Source organism: Python bivittatus, unplaced genomic scaffold (assembly GCF_059951505.1).
Source record: "Python bivittatus isolate LINGU-HERP-01145 unplaced genomic scaffold, Pbiv_v1 ctg000590_np1212, whole genome shotgun sequence".
Lineage (NCBI taxonomy): Eukaryota > Metazoa > Chordata > Lepidosauria > Squamata > Pythonidae > Python > Python bivittatus.
This window is the reverse complement of record NW_028277086.1, coordinates 15,440,523-15,468,253: the sequence shown is the minus strand read 5'-3', so window position 1 is coordinate 15,468,253 and position 27,731 is coordinate 15,440,523. Positions and strand designations below refer to the sequence as shown.

At 37.8% G+C, this 27,731-nt stretch overlaps 1 protein-coding gene across 6 annotated transcripts in view; it reads right to left on the bottom strand.

Moving 5' to 3' along the window:
* Nucleotides 1-25,927, bottom strand: part of TRPS1 (transcriptional repressor GATA binding 1) — a 266,383-nt gene extending 240,456 nt beyond the window's left edge. For 3 of the 6 annotated variants that reach the window (XM_007426703.4, XM_088149034.1, XM_088149033.1), the window contains exon 1: nt 25,352-25,927. The gene's annotated coding sequence lies outside the window, so the exon portion shown is untranslated. The remainder of the gene's footprint in view (nt 1-25,351) is intronic. The other 3 variants (XM_088149035.1, XM_007426706.4, XM_007426707.4) reach the window with 2 other exon arrangements.
* Nucleotides 25,928-27,731: the final 1,804 nt, after the last annotated feature.

Here is a 27,731-nt window from a genome sequence, read left to right as displayed (position 1 = left end):
TCTATACAATGTCTATAAGATGAAATATTCAATTTAGTCATTATTAATGACATTAATTTCTTAAGAGGTGCCTAAAGCATGCCACTGTTGAAGCCTTAGGCATCAGCCAGGAGGTCATTCAATTAGACAGATGCCACCACAATGACCTCCCCTTGTGTTACTGCCATTGCAATTTGTTCACTACAGCATGAGCAGTAGGACCTCCATACTATTCTTCTAATGAGAATCAGCTGACTAACGGTTTCCTACCATGTGTGCATCAGCTTCTATAAGACCTACTACTCCAATGCAGTAAGAAACCAAGTTATTCACTTGAATCAGATGGTTCCTTCCTGCAGACACAACCAGAAATAATAAGGATCCAGCCCTCAAGAATTGGGCTGGATCCCCAAACAATCAAATATAAATTATCTAACTTTCCCTTCCACTATAACTCTAAATACAGTACAAAGAAGTATATGTTCTAGGGTAAATCATCTAATTACTTTTATATATGGTGTGTAATGTTAGGATGCCAGAAAAAACTCTGCTGACAGTATTCTTTTTTTCTTATGCCAAAACAGCGGCACAAGTTTCTTCATTTCAATATCAAAGTATGCCTTGGCTTCTGAATGCAAATGTTAAAGCCGCTCCTATACAAGGATGAAACATAGTACATTTCTCTTTGCAAACTCAGATAAACATTATCCAGCCAAGCCAACACTTTCAAAAATTCAGCAAACTTTAATATACTTATCAAATTAACATAATCCATTTGGGAAATTCACTCATTTATTTTGATAAAGACAAGACAAAGCAATTTGTGCCATCATGCATTAACGCAACTTCTAGGCACCCGATGCAAATTCCAGTTTTAATTCAGAGGAGTCACGTTGCCTATTTGTGCCTTGATAAACAAAGAAAATTACCTGCACGCTTGTGCAGATTTGTAGACGTGCAGCGTAAGTTATAAAGGAAATATTAGCTAACTGATCTGAATATAGTAACATCAAGCAGTTTCAATTTAATACTATGAGTCAAATCTTTTAAATATCATTCCTATAATACCCCACAGTTACCATGGTGGCACAGAGTAACACCCAGATGATCAAATGGAAAGAGAAATACCACTTCCCATTCTTGTAATCCACCAAGATTGATTGAGGTAACCTTTTTGGAACTTCCTCCCCAATTTCTCTTATTGGAATACATTTGACTAGATGAGAAGATGAAAATGCTTACTAACTAATTATGTTTTAACATATGGGAGGCTCAGATCCTTTGCTGTTACACTACATATGTGAAAAATTAAGAATAGTTATCTAACTTGGTATTCAAAAGCTAAGCACACACTTTTCAATTCCAACTGGAAGAGTCTATGCATGTTATTGAAAAGCAATCATGAAACTTCACATTCCTTGACATCCCTAAACTTTAGAATACAAGAAACCTTGAGGCAAAGTTCAAAGCCTTAGGATATAAAAGCAGTTGTAAATAAAGTCTCAATGTTACTGTCAGTTCCATAATGAATATAATACTGGTGGACCAAATATTCTAAATTTATTCCAGAGGCTGCATGTCCAACTGTCAGGGCTGCTATAATGGTGGATTCCTGCATTGGGTAAAAGGCTGGACTAGATGATTTGTAATGTACCATCAAATCCTTATACTTTATGGGTAGATGGAAGGAAGCCTTATGCCAGAAAGCCTGTGCCAATCCTTCCTGCTGCTTTAAGGAGGAACAGTGAGGGAACTGTTGAGCCAACCCTTTAAAAAGGGATTCAGGTATTCCAGCATTCATAGAAACAGCAGCATGCAAAAGAGAAGAAGACAAGTGCACTAGAGAAAAGAAGATGAAAGACAGAAGAGGAGTCGAAGAACAAAGATGAAAAAAAGAAAAAGGAAGACAGAGAATGACAATCTGCAGGACCACCAACGTGGAAGATAATAGCAGCTTGGCCAGGATATTTGGCAGAGGCCTGGCAAGAACTGGAGGACATTGGCAGTTATCCCAAAGCACATGGAGAGCAGTGAGGGGCATGCCCAGGAAGCCAGAATGATGGCAGAGAAAACCCTGGGAGGCTTAATAATTGCAACAGACGTTAGTGGGTGGCCAGCCAAAGAGGGACCTGGCACTGGCATTAAGAAGGGAGCCCAGGGTCAGGCTAGACCACTGACAGGAAAAGCAATGTCCACAGTATGAGGCAGAAGCTGGTGAGCTACCACTTCCAAGCCAGGCTAACTGCAGAAGATCAGATGGCAGGGACAATGTTCCCAAGCCACCAATTTCCACCAGCAAGCAACAAACCAACATTCAACTTACAGGGTAGCTTCTGCCTACACCCCAGAGCCAGACTACAAGACAAGACAATCAAAGTAGGCAGAAAGGAGCTGGCAACAGTGAATACGGTGCACGCTTGAGATTTTGATGGGTCCAAAGTAGGGAAAAATCATTCATAACAACATAGAACTTTAGCATGAAAAGAACAGAGAAATAAAGTATAGTTAAGAATACAACATTAAGAACATTCAGTTCCATCTTTCCAACTTTTAACCTACCATATTGGAGGTACTGATCTTTAAATCACTTCCCATATTGGAAATGTCCGAAAGTGGTATACAACACATTAAGACTGCATAAAACAAACCAAATAATTTAATTAAACAATTAACAGCATGTAAACTTATAAAATCCCAAATATGAAAACACATACACTCAGAGAAGGAGTTAATACTTAGTATGAAGCATTTCCATTCAATTGTCTTTAATTAATTAATTCCTTAATTCCTTAAATGAAACTAATTTAATTTAATTTAATTTAAGTCACATTAATTAATTCAGGCGGTTGGACACTGCCTGTCTCACCCAACCTCCCAACCCATCACTGCAGAACTTGGAATATTACTTTTGTTTTAAAATCCAGTGGGAAATTGCTACTAAAATATAGTGGACCACTAAACCTATGTGGACCTGGGTAATTTTTGGTAGGGGAAGGCCAGACTTGGGAAGGGGACAAGTAAACTCATCTCTACTATACACTCTACTACTTCCTCACCCTTAAAATCATCTAAAAGGAAATGAGAAAGCAAAGCTGCTATGCTGTCGAGACAGAGATAAGGTAACTGTAATAACCCACCCCTGATGTTAACGAACTAGAGCTCTGTTCATTCCTCAAAGCTGCTTATGCTGACTGAAGATATTGGGAATTATACTTCAACAATGACTAGGAAACAGCATCTGATCTCTACAATGACCATAACGTGTTAAGTAAAGCCTCCCTCAAATTAAACTGAAATCTGTGGAGTCTTTGGGGTTCTCTGAGCTTGCTTGTTTTCTTGCAGACGTTTCTTTACCTGGCTAGGCAACATCTTCAGTGCTGGAAGGGAGTGGGGTTTGCTGTGTTTATATACAATAGCTTGCCCTGTCAGTGTTGGTGGGGGTACTTCTTGGTAGTTCCTTGCTTAGGCTGTTTACTGCTTGATTGTCTGTCTGAGTTGGTAGTTCTTTGATTAGGGTATTGTTTACTGCTTGTTTGTCTGGTGTTAATCCTGGTGTTAACCTCCACTTATCTGGGCGTTGATTGCTGTCAAGGAGGTGTTCTGGTCTTTTTGTTTCCTTTTTATTGTCTCTTTTGAATAGCATGTAAATCTCTATGTGCCTGTTGATGGTCTATCTCTATGTGCCTGTTGATGGCTGACTTGTCTGAATACCAAGCTTCCAGGAATTCCTTCACGTTTTTGATTTAAAGTCAAATCCCAGTGACTACGTGATTTAAGGAATATACAGAACAGCTTAACCCTAATAAAATGGGGCATAATTTCAAATAATGTGTATTATTATGGCTAGTAAATGATTTACAGTTTTCATTACAAAATGCTGGGCTACAACTAACGAACTATCAGCTCAGAAAGCATAAAAATTGGGGAGACAGGGATAAAAATAATTATAATAACTATTTCAAGCGATCTAATGTATCTATTTCTTTAAAAGGAAATATGAATTTGATCGAAACTTAAATTTAAACAAGAATGATTCAGCCATGTTGCTTTGACCAAAGAAACTTCCTTTCTAAATATCTCAGGAACATTTTCAATTCCACAGGCAATCAAATAAATACATACACACACACACAGAGTTACTCAATCTATTGAACATGTCTGAAACACGTCTGAAACATTATGACATCTTGCTATCTCACTAAGGCCCCATCCTTCATTTATCTTAAAAATAATCTACCTAATTTATATGTTCTATTACCTGGCACTATTAATCTCTGATGCCCACATGTTTGTGGAAAGCAGATAGATGCAATCTGGCTCACCCATTACCTGGACAATAAGATTATTCAAACTAGCCAAACAAATGAACTTTTCGCCCCTATACCTTCCTACCTATTTGGCAGGGGGAACTCAGAAACTGGTTATAAAACCCACAGTAGTTTTCAGAGATCAGTCAGCATTCATGTATTAATTCCACAACCTGTAATACAGAACCAAAGGTCCAGCTAGGGTAGCATTCTGTTTCTCAAAGTAGCCAAAAAGAAGCCAGTAAAAAGTCCACAAAGAAGGCACAAGACTAAAGTCTCTACTTCTAGTTGGTGGACTAGATATATATATACTGGATATATTCAAGCAGAGACCAGGCAGCCAACAGTCTGTGATGCTTTAATCTGGATTATTCCACTGAGCATTCTGAAGATTCAAGGGCATTATTTCAGCCTTTACCTTCTGGAGAACCATAGATGGTCCTCTAATGATGTAGCTGAGGTATTCTGGGCCATGTTTCAGCATTAGGCACTCTTAACTGGTACGTATGGGAGCAGAAACTTCCTAGAGTCAAACTGCTATCATTCCTACCCTTAACTGTCCACACCTAACCATTCTGCCATCAGATTTCATCAACAACATCCTGCATTCTCTATGTCGCCCACAGGTTGTTTGCCTGCCCCTTCTAGACACTGAGATGACAAATTATGTCACAATCAAAGCCAGAAATATACACCCACATTGTTCATGGATTATTTTAAGATATATTTAATAGCTTTTGAAGAAACATGGGAGAGATGAAGAACTAGCCAAATCCATGCTGAGGTTATATTTGCAGTTTATTTTTCAACCCATTTCTCAGATTAAAAAAAAAAAATCTGTATTTTTTTATATAGTATCATTATGGCTTCAATAATAATAAGATAATTAAATACAAGACAAGGCATGTAATTCACTCATGAATCTTTTGCCTAATGCATTGCTACACAGCAGAATCTGATCACATGGGAAACAATATATTATTACAGCCATGCACTTCAGGAACTCTGAAGATTACTACTTCTTTACACTTCCTTAAATTGCAAGGGAAGAATCAAAATGGTACTGGATGGGACCTCACAGAGAGAACAAAGGAGGGAAGGCTAGAATTGTGACTGGTTGGAACTGTTCTGTCTATTCCTGGAACAGCATAAATTGACAAGAATCCTAAGAAAATAGAACAGATTGTGTCGCTGTACAATAGAGGTGTGGGGTTTGTTTGTTTCTTGTTTGTTTCTTTTTTTGGTGGCCAGAGATGTACTTTAAAAAAGTGCTTTTGGGTACTGCAGGGACATGGCTAGAGAAGTAATGATGTCCACAGTGGACAGGATCAATTTTCATTAATCTCTTAGTATTTTTATCCACCTATCAATTATGCCCAATCAAGCTGAGTTTAGCTCAGCTCATTCCCTGTTATACTACTTTTCTCCTGAAACGACATCTTTCATCTTTCAAAGGTATGCCTCCCCACTATCGTTTTAGCTTGAATTGGTACAATCGCTATTTTCAGACTTTGATTCTGCATAACAAGGAGTGAAATGGGCACTTTGCTAACCAACTACCTTACAAGACCCATATTTTGATTGGTATTCACAAGTCATGCTTATTTTGTTTGGGTAACCTGGATTGAAAACTAGAGAAATTACTAATTGGATTATACCACCACACTTTAAGACTTTTGTTTACTCTAACATGAATTCAAAAATAATCATATAGCAGAAGAAATTAAGTTTTAAATGTAGAGTCCACTCCATGTTCAATGTAAGCTGTCAAACAAGATCACCATACTCAGATATAATCCTGAAATTATACTGAAACATACAAAGACAAACTATCAATAATGGTTTCCAGATTATTTAATAATAGGACATCCTCAATATTTATTTATATGGGAAACTTCATTTTGTACAGCTCCAAATATTCCACGAATTATTCCCAAATCCATCTTTCCTGTGTGTACGCACAAAGCTTATGTATCTTTAAAACAGTTACAAAAATACCAGAGTTAAAAACTAGATTAGGAAATTAAGTGTATATCCTAGAAGAAGACAGTGGGAAACCATTTTGGTATTCTATACATAGACAAGAAATCACTCAACTCAAAGGAGACATATTACAAAAAATCACTGACATCGCAAACATTAAAAACCCATCTATGGGAACAGTATGTATGAATTCTAGTGTTTTCTTTATCTCCAGTTCTCTGCAATAATCTGTGACATAGGCATACTTATATTGTGCCTTGCACAATTCAAGCTTGTGCAATAATATCTGACCAGCAAATAAAGCTCTAGATATATAGTATAGTAAGAAATACTTTTTTAATATCTTGTATTGAAGAGAACTGCAAGAAAAAATGCCATTCCAAGCTAAAGTACTTAGAAGAGAATCCATATATACACCAATGTGTTATGCAAATACCAGGGTTTCAGTATTATTATTTTTTTAATCGTACAAAGTGATTACCTATTTAGAGAATCAGCTTGTTAGGTGGAAGAACCTGTGCAGAATTAGGAAATTTTATCTATCTACTTCCATTCTCTTTATCTACATTACCAACCTTACTGACTCCCAAATGTTCTTGACATCTATCACCATAAAAACCAAAGCATTTGTGGACATTTATTCTTTTCACAGAAATTCAAGAAAGGAAATCATCTCAGTGAACAGTATTAACTGTAATACTGAAAGTGGTTGGAGGGAACAGGATCAGAAGTATTCAATAGATCAGAAGGTCTAATTTCCTGAGCCTAAATTCAAATATATATAACCAACATTGCCACATTGCATAGGACAGGGTTTTTCAAAATGTATCCCTGCATCCCTAAGCTTCTGTGAGAACTTGATGGGGCTACATGAGAGACTAAGGGAGGGAAAATGTTCACTTGCACAGCCAATTTTCTATCACTACAGCTTTTCCTCTTGATCTGTGTTCTGGGATTTTTTATTTTTTTTTAAACTAACAGGCTTCGTGGCCTAAAAAAAGTTTGAAAACCCCTATGAATCCAAGTCAATGGCACAGAACCATATGTGAAGTTTCCATGACTGGAAGCAGTTTCTACTCAAAAGGTAGGAAGGAGCCATTCCTACAGCATCCCCACATTCCATCTCAAAATCAGATTAGACACATCTCTGTCATCCCAAAATACTTGTCAGACAAAGTTAGACCACCTTAATTAATACAAAAGAATATGGCTTTAAATCATCAACAATGACACAGTGTTATCAAGTGTTTGTACCACAAAACAGAGATAAGGGAGAAAGAGAGAGAACAAATCTATGGTCTTCTGAAAAGTAATCTTATTATAATATATTGCTAAACACCATGTTTATGTAACTCTAACATTTTATTTTTCAGTATGCCCTACCTGATATTATTGAGAAAAGAAGTGTAGTAAGCCCTAAGGCATTAAAATAGGCTTCCATGCACGCTTATCTTATGGTGAGGAGAAGTCTTTAAGATGTCATGCACCACTGGCACATATTTAGTGGAATATTTGAAACACTGTTTATACTGATCCCAGACATACACTTCATAAATGTTTCATTATACAGCAAGAGACGTTTTCTTTTGCTTCCAGAACAGGATTAACTTTCTTGTAGAAACTCATCTACACATTCCTGACTACTACTACCATACCATATTGCTTGACAAAAAAGTTCCAATGAGGGCAGCCATTTTGAAGATTGTGTAAGAGGTGAATGCTAAGGCACTAACTCCTACCACTCAGATTAATGTGCTACAAAGAACAACAGATACCAGACATCAATCTTTTCTTTATAATGGGAACCAAGAATACATAGCTAACCTACAGAAATGTTAGTATGAAGTAAATTATCTATCTATGACAAGTGTTTATTCCTTCCCCAACCTAATGTCCTTTATATTAGGATAAGAATACCAAGAATATGCATATTTTTTACTGTTTTTATTGTTGTTTGGAAGCCATCCAGGGTTATGGTACATAAGACAGGTGACTATATAAATTTTTACATAAAGAAATAAATTCCCAATCAGGGTATGGCGAAAATCCCACAGAGATGAAGAACACAAGTTGGACAGATTTGGGCAACATGATGCCACAGATGTACATTTTGTGTTCGTATCCGTGAGCTCTCAAAATTCTAAATTAGCTCACTGGGAATTGTCTAAGTCTAGGATTTGGAAAAGTGATTTAAAAACTGAAGACAAAAAATCAAACAGATATATTCAGGAACAGAAAGAAAATAATAAAAAACATCTATTCACCCTTCTAAATATGGTTTTACATGGTATTAAATAACTAAAACATTTAAATAGCTATAGTAGTCAACTACTGTATTATTTGTTCAGTATAGAAAACACATGCAAAGTTTTTCATAGTACATGTCTGTTAAGAAATAAAATCTATTGAATTCAGTGGGATTTATGCACAGATAATGGTATGGAAGATGTAGGCTTAACATATTATTTATTTCTATAAACGCCCATATTCTCATTGAAGTTGCAGTCTTAAAGGATTTATGCAAAAATATTGATGTGAACTTTCCAGTGAATGTCTGTCCTATACTTTAGTTTTAAAAGGATGTTGTCAGGGAGAAGCTGGAAGGTTTTTGTTAACAGATGTTTTACAGTTTCTCTAAATGTAGAAGGAAAATATTTCTATATTAAACATTGATTTTGAAACTATTATTATTTTAAATTTGGGATTTTATTTTTTTCTAAGCCACATGAAAATATTAAATATGCCAAAAGTGAAGGCAGAATAGACTGTAACATAACCCACCAATGCATTACTCAAAAGCCTAAGTATTTTGAAAGCAAAGCAAAGCAAAACATTTTAATAGTTTCTTAGCATAAACAGAACTGGGAGGAATCACTAAACCAGCAATATACAGTCAGGAATGTATTGATAACAAGGTATACATTTTATCTCACATTACTTATTGAATCTATCTTCAAAGGTGCAAGATGGAACAGCATACTTTGCCACATACTAAAATGCTAAATTTGCCTTATAGGCAAATAAAATATTCTACTTTCAAGTACTGTAGTATCACAGAAAATTCAAGAAGTTTCAAACCAATCCCCTCTGAGGACATTTTCACATAGTTCTTCCAATAAACTGCTCAAAATAATCTGCATTCTGGTCCATAAACAATCTGTTTGCCATCATCAACAGCATTAAGAGAAGATTCCTATAGTGGAAGGGAAAGAAGCCCAAAATGCATGCATCTTAAGTATTAAATCAAGCACATCAGGAAAGGCTGGAAATCCCTGTTTCAAAAAAGTGCATGTGTGTTTTGACAGATTCTTATAGAATCCAAATGCTTGCTGGTTGCATAAATGGATAACATAAGAGTAGCTAATAACAGGTATAACTAAAGGGATTTCATTCTAAACGATGTACTAGAAACTTATGTTTAACAACATAGCAAGGCTCTCAAGACTTTTTTCTCTTCTTCCCTGATCAAAAATAAACTTGAAGACTACGTGTAGAATTACTTAAGCATGCAGCTAAGCATTCTGAATTTTGTTCACTATTATAGGCATCAATATTTATACTGACAGGCTTGTATTCAAAGTAATTAAAAGTGTTTGTTTTCCTTAAGAATGTTTCACAAGTAGCACTTACATTTTGTTCTGTTGTATATGCAATTGGTTTATGTCAGTTAATTAGGAACTTATTCAGGAAAAAAAAGTGCCTTCTGGTTAACAAGGCAAAACAAAAATCGTAACACTTAAGCGTATACAAGGTAATTTGCTTCCAATATCAACTTTTGGACCCCAAACCAAATTATGAAATGAGGGAGATGCACCGAATTCACACCGCTTGCTAGGTAATTCTGTTGAAACAGGAAATGTTTTATACTCTGCCCTGAAAATTTGGTTTTAAATAAGAAAGACAAAAATATTGTGAGGCACTGCAGATGTTTTTTTCTTTAGCAGTAGGATTAGTAAATAGAGTTACAATTTCTATTAGTCTTTCTTTTTGAAAGTAAAAAAGATTTAATTGTTATCCATCAAATTACCAACCCCCTCCCCTTTCCGTCTTCAATAATGAATGCCTAAAGGAAAACTAAGGTTAATTTTTAACACCTAAAATGTAAAAGTTTGCCAGTCCCAGTCCTGGTAAAAAGAACGTCAGGAATTCTATCAGAAATTTTTATAGCATTTCCATTGTGGAAAGTTTGATCTGAAATTATTTTTGCCATAAACAGAAAAAGAACATTTGTTAGAGAGTGTCAGTAAAAAAACAAACAAACAAAGTTGATTTATAGGTGATTCTTTTAAGGTAATATACTCCAGAGAGTCTCTGAAGCTAGCAAATTCTATAACCACAATTCTTCCTTCATCCACTGTACAGATTCCACAACTGACTCTTTACTTCATTGTTACTTCAGTCTTTGAAAAGTCTAATTTTGCCCTGATTGTGGAAGCTTCCAGAACTGAATTCATCTATATATGTGTATAAAGAAATACCAGTGATTCTGGGTACAATTGTGTCCTACTCAGAAAAACAGTCAATAAACTAGTGTCACTGTGCTAATTTAACAACCAGTTGTTTGAATGAATGAAAGAGAAGTTGAGGCTTGCATATACTTCCTTCCAAGCTAAAACATTTGTGGGAACAATACTAAACTCTGTATTCTGACTGATTCTGAACTAAAATAGATTAGTGACTCTTCAGGAAGTTCCTATAATATTGTCATCAATAGCAAATGCATAATAAACTAGAGATCATTGTGACATCCACTTATTTCTAGTAGTAATACAGCTATTCAAAAACATGCTCACAGGTCAAATTTCTGCCAAGGAGAATTGCTGCCCCCTTCCATTTCTATTGGAGGTTTCTGAAGTACAGACTTTTAAACAGTTTCCTTTAAGAACTATATATTTGTCTTAAATTGATATCATTTTAATAGCCCTCATTAAATCTCTTCAGAAAAAAGCATGTTGATCTTTTTTTTTTACTCTACTCTAAGATTGAATGAAAAAATACACTGCCATTCAAAATCTGTTCCCAAGTGATATACCTTACCAACACTTTTGCTATCATGGTTAGAAATCATGCAAAACACAAGACTGTGTTGTCTCCCCCCCCCAAAAAAAACTGCAGTAATAATACCTAGAATTTCTAATGTTCAAAGTCTTTCATCTTTATTTTCAATAAACATTACCAACAAGCTTGTAAAGTAATCAAGAATTGTTAACTATGCATTAATAGTTGGACTGAGTCAGTAACTTGACAGACACTTCTCATATACGCTCAAGCAGGGAAAAAAAAACAACCACCACTGATTCTAATGAATTTACTCACAAATAAATATGCATAAGATTTGAGTCTGAGAAAATCCAAGGCTGGAGTGTTTTTTGAAACCAAAATGCTTCCTTCTTAGCTTTTCTGCTACATCAATTTGAAAGGATAATTTACAATTCACAAAATATCCACACAACTGTCCTAAAATTTAGATACAACCCTCAAAAAAACTTCAATACAAATCCACAATAACAGATAAAAAGGATAGTGTCAACAATTTCTAGCTTTGTTAGAAGAAAAACTAACATTATCTGCATTCAGAGATATGATCTGAAGGTACATGATACACCAACATATCTGAAAGTAAACGGACTTGACTTCAGACAATACCTGGAAAGAGGACTGGGGACTATAACACACTATGAAAGCAAAAGTTGGACTTTGAAGAAGCAGGATAGAAAGAGTACTGACAACAGCATTGGAGAAAATTCCTGAGAATACCATCGACAGCCAAGAAGACAAACAAATGGATCACTGAACAAATCAATCCAAAATTCTCACCCAAGGAACAAATGAGCAGACTCAAAATATGATATTTTAGAAACATTATGTGAAAACTCTGGAGAAGTCTATAATGCTGGGAATAATGGAAAGAAAGACAGGAAAAAGACAACCAGAAACAAGGTGGATGGGCTGACTTACTGTGATGGGTGCACTGATAGAAGACGTGAAGAGGTTAGGGGCAAATCATTTAAAGAAAGTCTATCTTTGTGGTCGCTCAGAGTTGACACTGATTTAATGGCACAGAATCAATAAACTACCCAGCTCATTAAGGGGTTTATACTGACTGGCTTGGTTCCAATTAAACCTCTCCCTTGTATGCATCCTTCTTGAAGGGAAAAAGCAGCCTTGTACATCTTCCATGTGATCTGGAACCCTGAATGTTCAAAATTCAACAGAAGTCTTCCTGCAAATAACTGTACAAATGAAATGCCTCTCCTGAAGGTGTTTTCATGGACATGAGGTAAGGTAGTCATGATATAGGATATACCCCAGGGGGCTAGGCTAGTTGATATGAATGGGTCACCTGAACAGGCATCTCACCTTGAATTATACTGAGAAAATGTGAGGTATAAATGTATTTAAAGAAATAAATACCAGGTGCTGGAAAGTAAATAATGGGGTTAAAATGTTGCCTTCTTAACATACTTGTAAACTTCCTATAAATAAATAGCTAATCCTTTTCAGAAACAGGATGCTGCTAAATTAGATGGACCTATCATCTGGATCTTCAGGCTTTCCTTAGATATTAGGAGGGCATGAAGGGAAAGCTGGAACCACTGATGGAGGATCTTAATTCATTTGTGCTTCCCACTTGAGTTAGGATACTATTATTGTTAGAGCTACCAAACAGACTCATGTCTTTCACCCTTATTTTCCTGGCAATTACAGCACAAGATGTGTCTCTTATATTAATAGCTTGTTAAGGCACCTTCCCCTAGCATAGTTAAAGTCTCTTCCCCTTTGAACTACCCTCAGGTATTTTTGTTAAAACCAGCTCGCTGGCCTTTGACCGCTTCTGCCAATTAACCTTCCAGCTACAAGATCAAGTTATAGCCTTCCATCATCTTGGAACCCTCCAGATATGCCTTAACCGTAATGGTACTTGGGAATGACCTTGGGAGACAGATGAAAGAGCCATAGATTAGACAAGAGTCAGACAAGCAATAGCTGAGTCCACAGGAGGAATGGGGATGTGGCAAATGTCTCAGAAGGGACCCTCCCTAGTTTCTTGGACTGTAAAGGCAAGGGGGGAGAGATGTACTTTCAGATTTGTAAGATTCTGTTAATGTAACCTTACAATAAAGCACTTCTGGGTGTGCTTCTTGTCTGGACTACCTCGCAAGGCTGACATTAAGTGAGCACCACGCTTATTTAACTAATAAAAACAGAAGTTCCTTAGTTACTTGCTATTAGAAGGAAGAAGTGGCTTTTTGAGGATCGACTGGGCAGGTGTTCACTGAATATCATGTCTCTATGGACCATGAAACTGGGAATACTGAAATTTCTAAAACTATATGTACAGGCTTGCAATACTGAGTAAATCAGGTGGTCTGGGACAGTCAGAAATAAGATATAGGTTTTTTTAAAAAAATAGATAAATAAACTACATTTTATGCAAAATGTGATATGGGAAGTTAGCCATCTTAATTAAATCCACCTATTTTAAAATGGAAGACTGATATGTCATGTGTTAAACTACCGACATGTATTAAGGGCAAGACAAAGACTGTTCTTGAATAACTCACTGATTATCTAAAATGACTGTTACCAACAATAATAAAAAGGAAATAAACAATGAAAACAGATTACTAGAAACTCATTAAGAGTACTTCAGAAAATAATGTAAAATATTTTCACCTGTTTAATTGGAAGACTGGATAGAATGTAGAGTTACAAAAAGATCAAACATACTTTAAGCTAACTGGACCAACTTCCAGGTAAGTTTAGATGGTATGCAGGTTTGAATCTTCAGCAAAGACACTATCTTATTAAAGGGTCCTGCTAAATGAAGTGTATGTGGAATAATCTGTATCTCACACTGTTGAATTAAATTCTTTCCTCCATATCCAACTGTTTCATCAAACACATCAAAGTTCTGTTCTTCTTCATCCAACAGTTTAAGCAATCAACTCAAACTTGAACACCAAATCCATCATTTATTGGTGTGTCCTGTTTTCACAAACAGCTATAAAAACATTGAATAAAACCTAATTTCCTGCAAATATTCTCAATTTTTCCATGCCAACAGACAACTTATTCTGAATGACTTTACAAAGCTAGCCACAAGTAGTACCTGGTCAGAACTTTCATTACATCATGGAAAATACATTAAAGTGACACACATAAAAAAAAAAAAAAAAAAACAGTCCGAGCTTTGATCACACCACTGTGGCCACCATCTTGACACCCTAGATTTAAAGTATAATAAAGAGCAAAATATTAGTGTTTTCTATTTTTAAAAAAAGGTCCAAATTAGGGAACCTAATTTGCATATATTTTTAGAAAAGATGCATCTATCTATCCATCCACACACCATAAAAAGACACTAATACAGGAGAGAAAGACAGAAAAAGGAGAGGAATTGGAAAAAATGTATTTTTTTTTTGATTAATCAAAAAGTGGTATCTACCTAAGAGTACAAAAACTTAGCTCATTTTGGCCCAATTAAAAAATAAAAATAAAAAGTGTTTCACACTGTTTCTTTCTCTGGGTTTCACACCAACAGAAATATATAGGACTCTTACTCATTATTACCGGCAGAGATCTTAGAGAAGAAAAAGAAAAATGTATCTTCCATATGTTCAAGTATTATGTGTTGTTCACTGATCACCTTTCACATTACGTATCATTCTCTCGCTCTCTGCATGTGCATATATACACATACACACACAGAGAGACATGTGCACATTGCATAATTTGACCTTTCTCAGTTTAATGGAAGAGGCAAAATAGATGTGAAAGTATATATCAGATTGTCAGCCTGGTACTCAATTTTTTCACTGTCTATTAAAAGCAGGTATCTTAATAAGATTCTCACTGAAACTGGCCCTGTCAAAAAGTTTAGTTAAAACTGGATTAAACAAATTGTAAGCAAATTCAGATGATGCATTACAAATTAATTTCTCAAGCAAATTATTTTTCAGTGTTTTTGGCTGCAAGCATAATATTTATTAACCCCTCAAATTACGCTTGCATCGAAACACTGTGATATTTACTTATAGTACCTGAAGATTTCAATACAAATGCTCCCCACCTGTACAAAAAAAAACCCAAACAAACTCGATATGCATCTGGCATTATATTTATGCATGCAATACTGCGTCTGAAATTGTCAGAACCAATATTAAATTAATAGAGATTTCTTACCATCGGAACTATGGAATATTATATTTTACTGTGTAATTTAAATGCCTACATCTTTTGTTTTCATTTATTTTCATACTTATATAGCAACATTCCTAGAGTCCCACAGGCACCCATGAGGCAAATTTACACCAAGTAACTCAAAAAATATACAATATGCATATAATAATGACCACTCTACAGTTAGTTCAAAGAGCAATGGCATTAATGCAAGTTCTTTGCGATGCTGTCTTTGATAAAAGAAGATCTCTGGCATATATACAGAAGAAGCTGTGCTACAGCAATCTGAACATCTGGAGTTCTGGTGGCAGAACTTGCTTTCGAAGAGAGCTATTCATCCGGGAATTCACTCTTCCTATTTCTCCAATGGAGTCAAAGTTATCTGACCTTCAGGGCAAATAGGAAACTCATCACTCGTCTCAGATTTTTGTCTAAAGAGGTCAACAAGGGGAAATCTGTTTACCTGTTTTAAAAAGGGATTGGTTAAGTTTATTTAAGTCTAAACAATGTCCCACATGTTAAACTGATCGGTTTTTAACATCAGGCATATAGGTAGACAAGCACACAAACTTGTACAGATCTATGACAGCTTCTCTGGGTCCCTTATTTTTTCCACAACCAATCTCTGCTTATGTATTTAACAACTCCGTGTGGCTGTTGTGGTGTGAAAAATCATGTCTTTAAAAAAAAAACGTTAAGTAATATCAGTGTTATGGTGGATAACAAGCCGCCACAGTTGCTATTAATAATTCTGAAACTTTGATGAGAAAAACAAGGATACATTTCAATATGGCTTACTTTCAGTAACTATGCCCCTAATTGGAAAGTTTACGTTTTGATGTATTCATTCTATGCTTGCTATTTTCATAAACACTTGAAATATGAAACTAATACTGAAATTAAATTTAGAGATCACTGTAAAAATTGCAAATAGGTAGATATGAAACCTATAATAGTTCAAGATGTAGGCATGGGAGAAAAAAATCTACAATATATTCTGTGTACATACAGTACTGTACATTCACACAGTATAGGAAAGGTCCCATGATTTAAAAACCACACTACTGTCTGTACTATATGTTCCAAACCAAGTTGAATATTTAAACCCTTCACTTCAGAGCAATACTACTGCCAACTGCCAGAGGAAAATATGTACGCAAATCAAAATATGCTACCTTTGTTCAAACAATAGTGCTGTTCATTATATAATAGAAACTGTCATACTTAATCTCTCAGGAACCCAGAAATGGTAGATTCTTGGATCCAGAGGTGGTTTGAAATGGTTTGAGGCAAAACTGAAACATAGCATTTAAGTAAATCTTGTGCAGGAACTTAAGCACGACTGATGAACTTTTTACATCATCTTCCACTGACAGAGTTTGAGCCTCACAAATAAACTATCAACCCTGGAAAGAGAATATCCTTATTCTGTATCTTTTGCACAAGTTAAATTTTCCCATCATTTCTCACCTATTTTGTGCTTGAAAAGGTGGACAATTTATGTTATCCAGAAAATGGGAGAAAGCAATCCCTTTCAATATTGAATATACGCCGAAGAACCCCAGTTCAATTTTACTAAACTCTGTATCCAGAATCTAGTCTATTTCAAGACTAGAGTAGAAATGTTATATTATCTCCAATTTTGGGAATTAGACTGCTTCCAAATTTGTAAAAAGTGAATAAAATCAAATCAAGTAAGAATAACACCTGCAGAGAGAGAGAGAGAGAGAGAACCAGAGAGAGATGAAAAACTAGACCTAAAGACACTAAATACCAAACAATATTTTATATACAGCTTGATTTATAAATCACTCAATATTAAATACCAGGATTAAACAGGTCTTTCCCATAACCTTCAAATAAAAGAGAGGAACCTAAGCCATATGCATGATTTCAAGCTTTGAACACTTTTAACGTGCTACATGAACAAAAAATTAGAAAGCCTCTCCAACTACATGTTTAGGTTTTATAATAAAATTAAATGGCTTTAATCATATACTTTATATAATATAACCTAAAATACAGTTGAAAATCTTCTCTAAAAACATATGAAATTACATTCACCCATGGAACTTAAAGCTAGAGTCCTAGCACAGAAATGAGTTATCCCTCTAAATGAGAATCAGAGAAACATCTTCTGGAGATGAATAAAGTTCTTGAATAGAGTGGTGTTGAAATGAAAGTAAAGATCAAGACAAGCTAAGCGTAGGGATTGAAGCGTAGGGAGAGCTGACATTTGAAAGAGTGGTGCCATTGAATTATAGTTTTCCACTTTGGGTGGGGTCCCTTTGATTGGGTGGAGCACCTCCCCTGAAGGAAGGAAAAACTGGCAGAAGCTGACTTGCCCTTTGACAGCTAACTCAGGTTTGCCAACATATGAAATCGCACCTCAGCTTCACCAAGTTGTCTCTTGTCTAATCTGGGTACAGACAGATATTTCTGTCGGTGTGAAAATTCTAACTGTAGAGCATAACATAAATATTCTATTTGAAAATGGTAAAGGGTTTATAAGGACTAGCGCCATTATATGCAGTGTATTCTGAAGAGTTGACTATTCTTTCTCAGAAATGAGCAGCTTTGCATGGTGAAAAGGATTATTAAATGAGGGAATGGAACAAAGAAGAGAAGAAGGAAGAATTAATGCATTTATTTTAATTGTGTTTGGTTGATGGGAAATTGAATGGTCCTTTCTGTTTGCAGTGCTCCCCCTCCTGTTTACATGCTTTTGCTTACATTAAATTAACAGGTGTAAAATATTTTTTTGTTTTAAAAGAGGAGTCTTAGTTGGTTTGAGAGTAAGAAATGACTAATCCGATTACTTATCGATTCTCAGATTCAGGAGGAGGAGGAGAAGGGAGGGAGAAGCAATAATGCATTTCAAAACTTTGTGGGGAGATTTTGCTCTTTTTTCCCCCCCAAGTAACTTATGTTGCCATAACCTGAAATGCACTGGTATTCACAAAAGCGCATTTGGAGAACTATAGCAAAGCTCATCAGGAAAGCATTTTTTAAAAAAATAATAACAAGAATTAAAAATAACTGCATCAACAGGGCCTTTCTTCAGGCTTCAAGCCCAGTTTTTCTTAAGTTTTCTTTAAACAAAATAGCAGTTAGGCCACTAAAACAAATCCTGAACATTATTAAAAGTTAAAAGCTACCAATTACTTCTGTCTGTTCTTTTAAAGCAAAGTTTGGCATTACGTCAGTCGGCTTAAAGAAAACAAGAGAGAAAGACCAAAAGAAAGAGAGCGAGCAAAAGTTTCCTTCTTGTATAAATAAAGCCACCAAGGAAGGTGTCTACCCCTTTTATAAAGGGTTGATTGCCAGGTTTATAAAAAGTGCATGCTACATTTTGGAAAAAAATATAGACATATTTTATGAAATAGAACACAGAGGGAGGAAAGAAGCAGATCTGTGTTTAGAAGGCAAACAGTTTCTTATACAGGAAATTCTACAGATTGGAAATTGGACAGTGTGTAGATAGATAGATAGATAGATAGATAGATAGATAGATAGATAGATAGATAGATAGATAGATAGAAAGAACTAGAAGGATTGAATATTCAGGTAACTGCATCAAGGTGCTTCAATGAATCCTCTAACATAGAAAGCTCTTTTTAGAATGAAGTAATAGAGCCCGTGAAATCCCACACATCTCATAATGTGTGTTTGCGTGTTTTCTGCTTAGAAACATTAATTGGTATTTATTAGGACAGGGGCAATACATATTCTACCACATGTACAAGTTCAGTTAGACAGTTATGAGAAATTATATGGCACGTTTCTAGACAGCGCAAGCTTTCCATGGCCATTGCTACAAAGAAATACATAAAACCACATTTACAGTATTTTAATCTAACTCAGTAGATAGCTAGCATAGATACAGATAGCACAAACCGCAAGTAATTAATTCACTTATAAAAACGATAAACTCAATTAACTGGAGCATATGAGTTAGAAGCAGGCAGGGGGATTAAAACAGAATAAATTCAGATAAGCAATGATTTTCTAACTATCCCACCACAGCCCATCTCCTTAACTGGTTGGTTTTCATAGAACAGAGTCTACATAAAAACGGGGCACTGGGCCATAGAGTTTGCAACTATCATAGCACACTATCATTTTAAATAATGAAGAAGTAATATGTCTGGGATAAGCATGCTGTGAGCCAGCAAAACGAACTCCACCAAAGATGGGTAAAAAGTTTGCTTCAACAATACTTCTATACATTATTGTAAAAACAACTTTTTATTTTTTTCACTGACTATAAGGTGTTTGCTAAAAAACTTGATTGCCAATTCTACTAAGGGCATATTTGATTTCTGTTGGATCTACCCAAATCAATACTCTTCAGAATTATTATAAAGGGTATTCAGTTTTGGGGGGTTTTTACTGAAAATAAACAGGTTTGTGGATGAGACTGATAATAGGTTGCTAGGATTCACAGCACAAGCCTGTATGTGTTTACTCAGAAGAATGTCCCACTGTGTTTATTGGCGCTTATTCTGCACTCAGATGTGTCTCTAATGTATTCAGGTTAAAAAATTCTACTAATGGTTACCTGAAATAACTTTCATTTAACTTAACAGCACTTGCACTGTAACTAGGACAAAACCTCTTCTGTATACAGTCAACTTACTTTTGAGTAAAAATGCATATTATCGTGCTATTAATTAACACTGAAGTATTGGGGCAAACGGACTGAAATTTAAAGGCACCTACCACATTTTTAAAAGGAAAGCATTTATTAGTTTTCACAAAAGTATGAAAAAACTGTTGGATTTCTTTCCTATCCTTCATTGACAACAGTGATGAAACTATCAGAGTAGCCTATATTTGGGTGGAGATTTTAACTGTCAAATCTCAATCATTATTCTGTTGCAACAATATATAAGGAGGAAGTTGAAAACATACTGCAGTTTTTTAAATCTTTTTTAAAAATCAACACATAGGCAAAAGGGACAATCATAGTATTTTCCAACTTTTCCAAGATTCCATAATCATTGATACTTTTTTAAAAAAATACTAGCCCTTTTCAAGATTTAATCAATACTTTAATCCTAAAGTATTCTTCTCATTCTTTAATCCTAAAGATAGGGTGAAATAATCTGCAGGGTACAGCATTAAGTATGTATTTATTTATTTGGGAGCCTGTTTTTAGTATGCTATTCAAATAAGAAATGAAGAAATAAATATCAAAGATGCTTTTATTTTCAAGTAGAATTTTTCACCAATATCTCTGAAGATCCGCTAGTATCTTAGAAATACAAACTTAAAATCAATGAAGTTTACTGTTTAAAAGAGAAGTGATTAATCAGGTGAAATTTAATCAACCGATAGATGTCCCAGAAATCACCAATTATAGAAAACTTTTTAACTTAACAACCTCAAAAAATGTTGGTAGTCAACAGTTTCCTGCACTTCTAAAAAAAAAATGTGTAGGCCTAATTTTAATCAGTTACATTTTGTAATGCAAGACGTAATATATTGGACAGAGAACTCAACCAAAAGCCCCGAGAAATGCAAATCTGCACTACTTTTCTTGAGGAAACAAAATTAAATAAAGACAAATACCAACTGGAAATCTATCAGTCTGAATGGAATGGCTGGCCTCTATGTACCCACTTATCTACTATGCAAAACTTCAAACATTATAATATATCAAGGTCTGAAGTCAATAAGTTGATTCCAAACTAATGTGGAAGATGATTTGCAATTAAAAAAAAATCCATTTATTACATTCTTCAAACCACCTAAGAGTTCTTAGCATCATAGCCCACAAGTTTCTAATTTGTTTAAACTCATACCATGAGAAATCTTATTTCACTTTTCCACAGACAACTTTTTTTTCCCCAAAAATCCAAATTGGACAGAGTCAAAATATTTTATCGTTAACTTCCCTAATTATTTCACTGTATAACAAAGTGTTGTGTGACTCATAAACCATTATGACTATCAGCGTTGCCAGTATCGTACAGGTAAGTTCTGATCATATTTGAAGGAAGTTATGCTTTTCATTATTGTCTAATATTAATAGCTTAATATCTATTGAAATATACGCAATTTTTAATGCCTTTACTATAGGAGCAAGCTTAATGGCAATGGTGAAAACCATTAATAAATGTTTTCCCAAAATGAGCTAGTTTCTGAAATTATTAACTTTTCAGATTCCTAACTGCAAAAGAGCCATTTACGCTGACTATCTCTATATACCTTAACAGCAAGAAGTAATTAGTTCATCTGACTTTAATGTTTGAAAAATGTTAAGCCCATTCCCTAACCCCATCCGTCTGCATGGAAAATAAAATATGGATTGAATGCTGAAATCTAATGAAGAACTACTAGAAGAAATCCTTTTACAAAGACGGCTGTTTTTACATTCTTTATTAAAAGGGCTACAGCGCAGAAATGCTCCATATAGACATACAGTATATGCGCACATACATACTAGAAACATAAAGCATCATAAAAGATTAGTTAAGGCTGCAATGCCCTGCGTATAGGAGTAAATACAGCAGAAATGCAAAATGGACTTATTTCTGAGTTGATGCACTTAGTCCCATGTTACAAATTGATAAATCAGATGTTATAGAGGAAAAAAAATAATAAAGGTATATATTGTGCATATATAAAGATGCATATATGCACCCATAAAAAGCTAACTCTTTTTGTCCTTTATACAGTGCATACTATGCTATCCCAAAAACTTCTCAAAGAGGCACTCGTATTTTATGCATTTAAAACTAATTGAAAATTCCTGGCTAAATTGACGCAAGGCCTCCCATCTCAAACCTACTCTACTTTATAGAGAACTAACTCCATCTAAGTCCTAGAGAGAATTTCATTGTGAGGCTTGCCTGAATTCCAGAAATGAAAATATATATGTTTGAAGCCAAAGGCTTCGAAAGAGAACCTGACATCTCATTCTAAATGAAAGAAAGGGAAGCTGGAGATACTATGAGGTCTTTTATTGGCTTTAAGTTATATCTTTATAGAATCCTAACTGATAAAAAAATGTATTTATCTTCTTCATTACTCTCCCCCACAGCATTTAGGAAAGAGCATGCAATTTAGGGACAAAATTCCACCTTTAAAGGAACTCTGAATTTCATCATGTAAATTTAAGTTGTACATATGGTGCGAGAGATTTCAGGGTTTAGATGAAGTTAAGCAGCTGCAGAGGCGTCTCTAACTCTGGTGATGTTAAATAATCCACAATTTAACTGGTGTTATACCTTTTTAAAAGAACATAATGACCCCTCTGTGCTTTTTTTTAAGGGGGGAGGGGGATAAAGTGTTCCATTTGTTTGGGTTAGCCATGTTTGTAACAAACTTTCACTACAGTCATAAAAAAAAAAAACCTTGCAAAATGTTGATAGCATTTCCAGACCGTTTTGTCAGCATCACGATTTACAGGAAATAGTTGGTGTTCTCATGAAAGCCTTGCGTTTATTTGCATGAGCCAGAAGACTTAGCAAAAACAAAGTTTAAAGATTTTTTTTTTTTTAATGATTTCTAATATGTCGAGTTGGTGAAATACTTGAAAGGGCTTTCTCACCTAATAGACATATTGCGAACATGAGGACAAGACCTGCCTTCTGTTCAGGAAGCCCCACTGTACGTTTTTATTGTTTTCTCAAATAAACTTTTATTGCTCATTTGCGCTTTACTTTGGTAACTTGAGCTTTTGATTTTTACTTAACCAATATTTCAATTCTTACAATATTTTTCAAATCGCATATGACAAAAGAATAATACATAAACTATTCCAAATGCAATGGTTGGAAGATTCCTTTTTAATGTGTATGAAAGAGAGGAGGGGAGGTGAAACACTGAATTAAAATGTTAACCCTATTAATATAAATATTGTGCCAAAGATTTACCAAAAGCTCTCCAACTTTTTTCTAGCCATTCTCAGTTCGTGATTGTTTACTATTGCAAGTAACTTGGTGTTATATTCAGGAAAATGCCAGATACTGCAGACATACACAGCCTTTCTCTTAACTGTGTTTTCTTCTGATTTTGCATCTCCCCCCCCCCGTATTTTCTTCCAATTTTCCAAAATTTCTTGCTCACTGTCATAAGGCAGTGAATGGAAAGCAAGTCCTTTTGAGACCTCTCTCCCTCTCTGATTACTCCATCACTTGGTCGTTGACTTTTTTCTTTCTATCTATCCTTTCAATCCATGAAATTCAGAGCTTTGACATGTGCTGATGGAAAGGGAAATAGTTTACACGTATAACATGTGTACGTGTATAAATATAAAAGCCTTCCCCCCCCTTCTGAAAACACCCTGTTTACCAGAAGAATAACAAAGGGAGCCCACATAAATCGTCAAAGGGGAAGTCTCCCAGTCAAAGAGCACCAGTCAACTTAAAAATGCTACTGAGATCTAGCAAACATTCTTCTAGGATCAAAGGCAGAGATCAGAGAAGGGGAGGTGGGGAAAAGAGACCCAAGGGGTACAAAGTGTCAAGTTTGAAAGCACCCTCACCAAAAGAAAAACTCTTGCTTGGAGACTTTAATAACAAACCAGCCCACCACCTTCCTCACTCTGTTTATCAGAAGTTACTACAGTCTTTCCTTCTTGAAGTGCTAGGAAGTTTGCACTTCTCCATTCATTCCAATCTTGGGGGGTGGGGGGCAGAGGAAATCTGTCCTCAGTGCAAGCAAATTGAGGAGGGTGAGTGATCACTGGAAAAAAATAGACAAAGTATCTTAGGACAAATCTAGGGGAGCTATGTAGGGAGTCCCACCCTTCAAAAGTTTTTTTTTTTTTTTTTTAACTTCTTTAAAAGATGGAGTTACCATCCAGTCACTTCATGGCTGCAAAAGAGCTGGCAAATGTTCACTTTCTACTCCCCATCTCATAAATGCATACATTATTCCATATTCATCACCTCCTGTTTTTGTTTTGTTTCTCCCCCCCCCCTTTCTGTGATCCTTTCCCTTACCCAATCTCTCAAAAGTTACACACAGAACCCAAGTATTCCCAAACACCCAAAGGCGGGGGGGGGGGGGTAGGAGGTAGGGGGGGACTTACTACTTTGCAAGAAGGCATCTCTCTTGAGCCCGGATTTATTTTCATGATTCCCATTTAAAAATCAAGCAGAGAAGGAGCTAACTTCTGGGAAGCTAGCAAGTGCCTTGGGCACAAGATTGGCAAAAATACCTTTTAAAAATAAGAATCCAGCAAAATAAAGCGGGGGGGGGGGTCCTGGGCACCTCTCCTTTCCTGGACGGAGGGGAATTAAATCAAAGCTGTGCACACTGGAGGGGAGGGGAACCGGGAAAGCCACAGCTACAGAAGTTCCTTTCTTGTTGGGGGGAGGAGGAGAAAATGGGAGGGGGCGAAGGGAAGGGCTTCCCTCTCGCTTCTCCTCGGCTGCTGAACTTGACCCCTGCTGACTCGTCGGAGCGGGCTACTGCAAGTTTCCAAGGCGCCTATTTCCAGGCATCGACACATGGGCTGGCCACAAAAGCGACCCGGGCAAAGGGGCAGAAAGAAAGCGGGGGCGCCCTCTCTGCACCCGAGCTCCAGCGCCTCCTATTTGGGGGCAAGCTCGCTGGAAAAGGACTCGCGCCGAGCCCCCCGGCCCCTCTCTCCAAGCCCCCCTGCCTTCCTCACCCGTCCCCGGGCGCGCACGCAGCCGAGAGGAGCGGAACATCTGAACCCACCAGCCGCCCGCGTCACCGACGCCGCGAGCAGCAGAAGCCGGAAAAGATCTGCGCGCCCCTCCATCTCCTCCCCCCCGCACACACCACATTCGCACACACGCACACGCATCTGCCCGACGCCGCTCCTGCCCCGGAGCAGGCCGGCCCCTCCTCCCCCCGGCAGGTCCCCACCACGCGACCCCCCGCCGGGCGGCGGCGGCGGCAGCAGCGGTCCGGCTTACCTGTTGATTAATCAGCAATAATACGAGCAATAATCGTCGCAGCGCCTGGAAAGATGGTGGCACCGTCGCTTGCGCCATGAACCGTCTTTCTGTTGTTTGCAACAAGAGTTGATCTTGGATTATTTTGGAAGAGGTGGGAAAGGAGGAGGGGGGAGAGGGAAGGAAGGAAGGAGGAGAGAGAGGAGGAGGAAAGGAGAAGGAGGGAGGAGGAGGAGGAAGAAAGGGTTAAGGAGCGGAGGGGGAGGGAGGGCAGAGACGAGAAAGGTCTACCTTCCCGGCCCCCCTTCCTCTCGCCCCTCGCGGATGGGGGAGCCGGGGGGAGCGCGGGGACCCGGCTCTGCCTAGGAAAGCGGGGGAGCGCCGGGCTCGGCGGGGAACAGACCAGCCCCCGAGCGGGAGGCTGCGCCGGAGCTCCGCGCTTTATCAGAAGTGTTATCGCTTGTCAGGACCTCCGTCTTCGAGCATGACGTCAGTTGCAAGATACCAACACTATTAATATCAAAGGGAGCCTGGGCGAGCGAGAGAAAGCGCCACCCCAGCCGGAGAGCCCTTAAAGAGACAGTGCAGGCGTCCCCCTGTGGCCGCGGACGGCCTTAGCCCGGCCCTCCGTGGCGGGCAAGGCTCCTCCTTCTCCGGCTCGGCCGCCGCCGCCCGGCCTCCTTCTCCTTCTCCTCCTCCTCCTTCTCCCCGGGACGCGCCGGGCGGAGGGGCTCGCGCCCTGCCGCGCTCCTCGCCCACCCGGCGGGCGGGCGGGCAGGGGATGCCCGGGGCCGGCAGGCGGGCAGGCCTCTGCTCGGGCGCCCCCCGCGCGTCCCTCGCTCGCTCGCTCCCTCCCTCCCTCCCTCCCTCCGCGGCGCTTTTGTGCATCACGCAGGAAGTTCGAAGGGGCGCGCGGAGCGGGCCCGGGCTGGGTCGCCGCGCATCCCTGCGGCGCGGCCCGGGCGGGGGTCTCGCGCAGCCCTCCAAGGGGCGACGGAGCCGCTTGCAGGCGAGGCATGTGCTGCCAGCTGTGGCTCCTCCTTTAATCATGGCTGGTTTCTCATGCCGCTCCGTCCCATCGCGCCTGTTCAGAAAGAAGCCCCGGAGGTCCCCGGGGCGGCTTCCCAAGAATTCACCACCCAGGGCTCCTTGGGGTGGGAGGCGTAGTGGCGGAAGGGGGGGGAGGCTGTGGCTGTCTTCGCACCAGCATGGGGGAGCCCCCGTCTCTCCTCCAGGTGCTCCTTGCAGCCTGCTCAGAACAGACCTCCCAAAGAAAGGAGGAAATGTCTCTGGACCGGGGTCACCCTTTGTCTGAGGCGCCCTGAGGTTCTGCAAGCCGAACTGGAGGCTTGATTTCTAGCAGGAGAGTCGTTGCAAAGCAGGGGCTGGGTGTCTGTTTTTCAATATTAAATAATTTCTTTTAATGGAACGCTAAGCAAGACCCTACATGAAAGGGGATGCTAAGCCGGAACCCCTGAAGGGTGGATCAAGCACGTAGTTATAAATCACAACGGCCCTGCCAGAGATGGATCTGCTCCAGTTCTATTTATTGAAAGCTTTGTCCAACCCTTGGTCTGTTTACTGGGAAAGTTTTCAATCAGCAAAAGTCAAAATCCTTGTATCAGATATTACCAGCAGTGGGTGAAGGATTTCCTTCAAATCTCAGAGAAGCTCTCTGTGAAAAAATATTCACTATGGGATACGTGCGTTAAAGAGACGTAAATGTATACAGGACATCTGGGGGCCTAAAATATGATTTGCTGAGGATGTTTCCTCCTCATATGTTCTGAACTAATTTCAGGTGTTTGTCATTTGTTTCTCCTTTTTCAAATTAAGGGATCAGCCAACCCTCAACGTATGAAAAAGCTAGTAAGCCTTAGTTAGACCTAAAGTTATTTCTCCCAAAGCATGTTGGATTTCATTTCTTATATTTTCCTTAAAAACGTACATCTTGGGTTGGCGGGGATGGGGTGGGGAGCAGAGCAGTGCACAATATTACAAAAGTATTTCAATGCGGTAACTCAAAAGCAAAGGCCAATTTGCAAGAGAAAGAGAGAGGTTTGTTAGGGATATTAATTTTTCACTTGTTGGGGTGTGTATGTGTATCGAATATCTTTCCACCACCCAAATCGCGGAGCTAAAATCTTGTGTAAGATTTGCCTGGGTATGTACATCTTAGTACAGATGCAATAATCCACAGGCAAGTAAGGTAAATAAAACGTAGTTGGCTTTTCAGACGAATGTCATGCTGGTTAACGAGGGAGAAGAGAACCATTAATAAAATAAGATGTAGAGGCCTGATTAAAATGCCCCATCTCCAGAAATTCATTCGGGAAAGGAAAGGAAAGTAGTACTAAAATCTGATAAAATTTAAAGTCAGTTACTAAGGACTATTTGCATT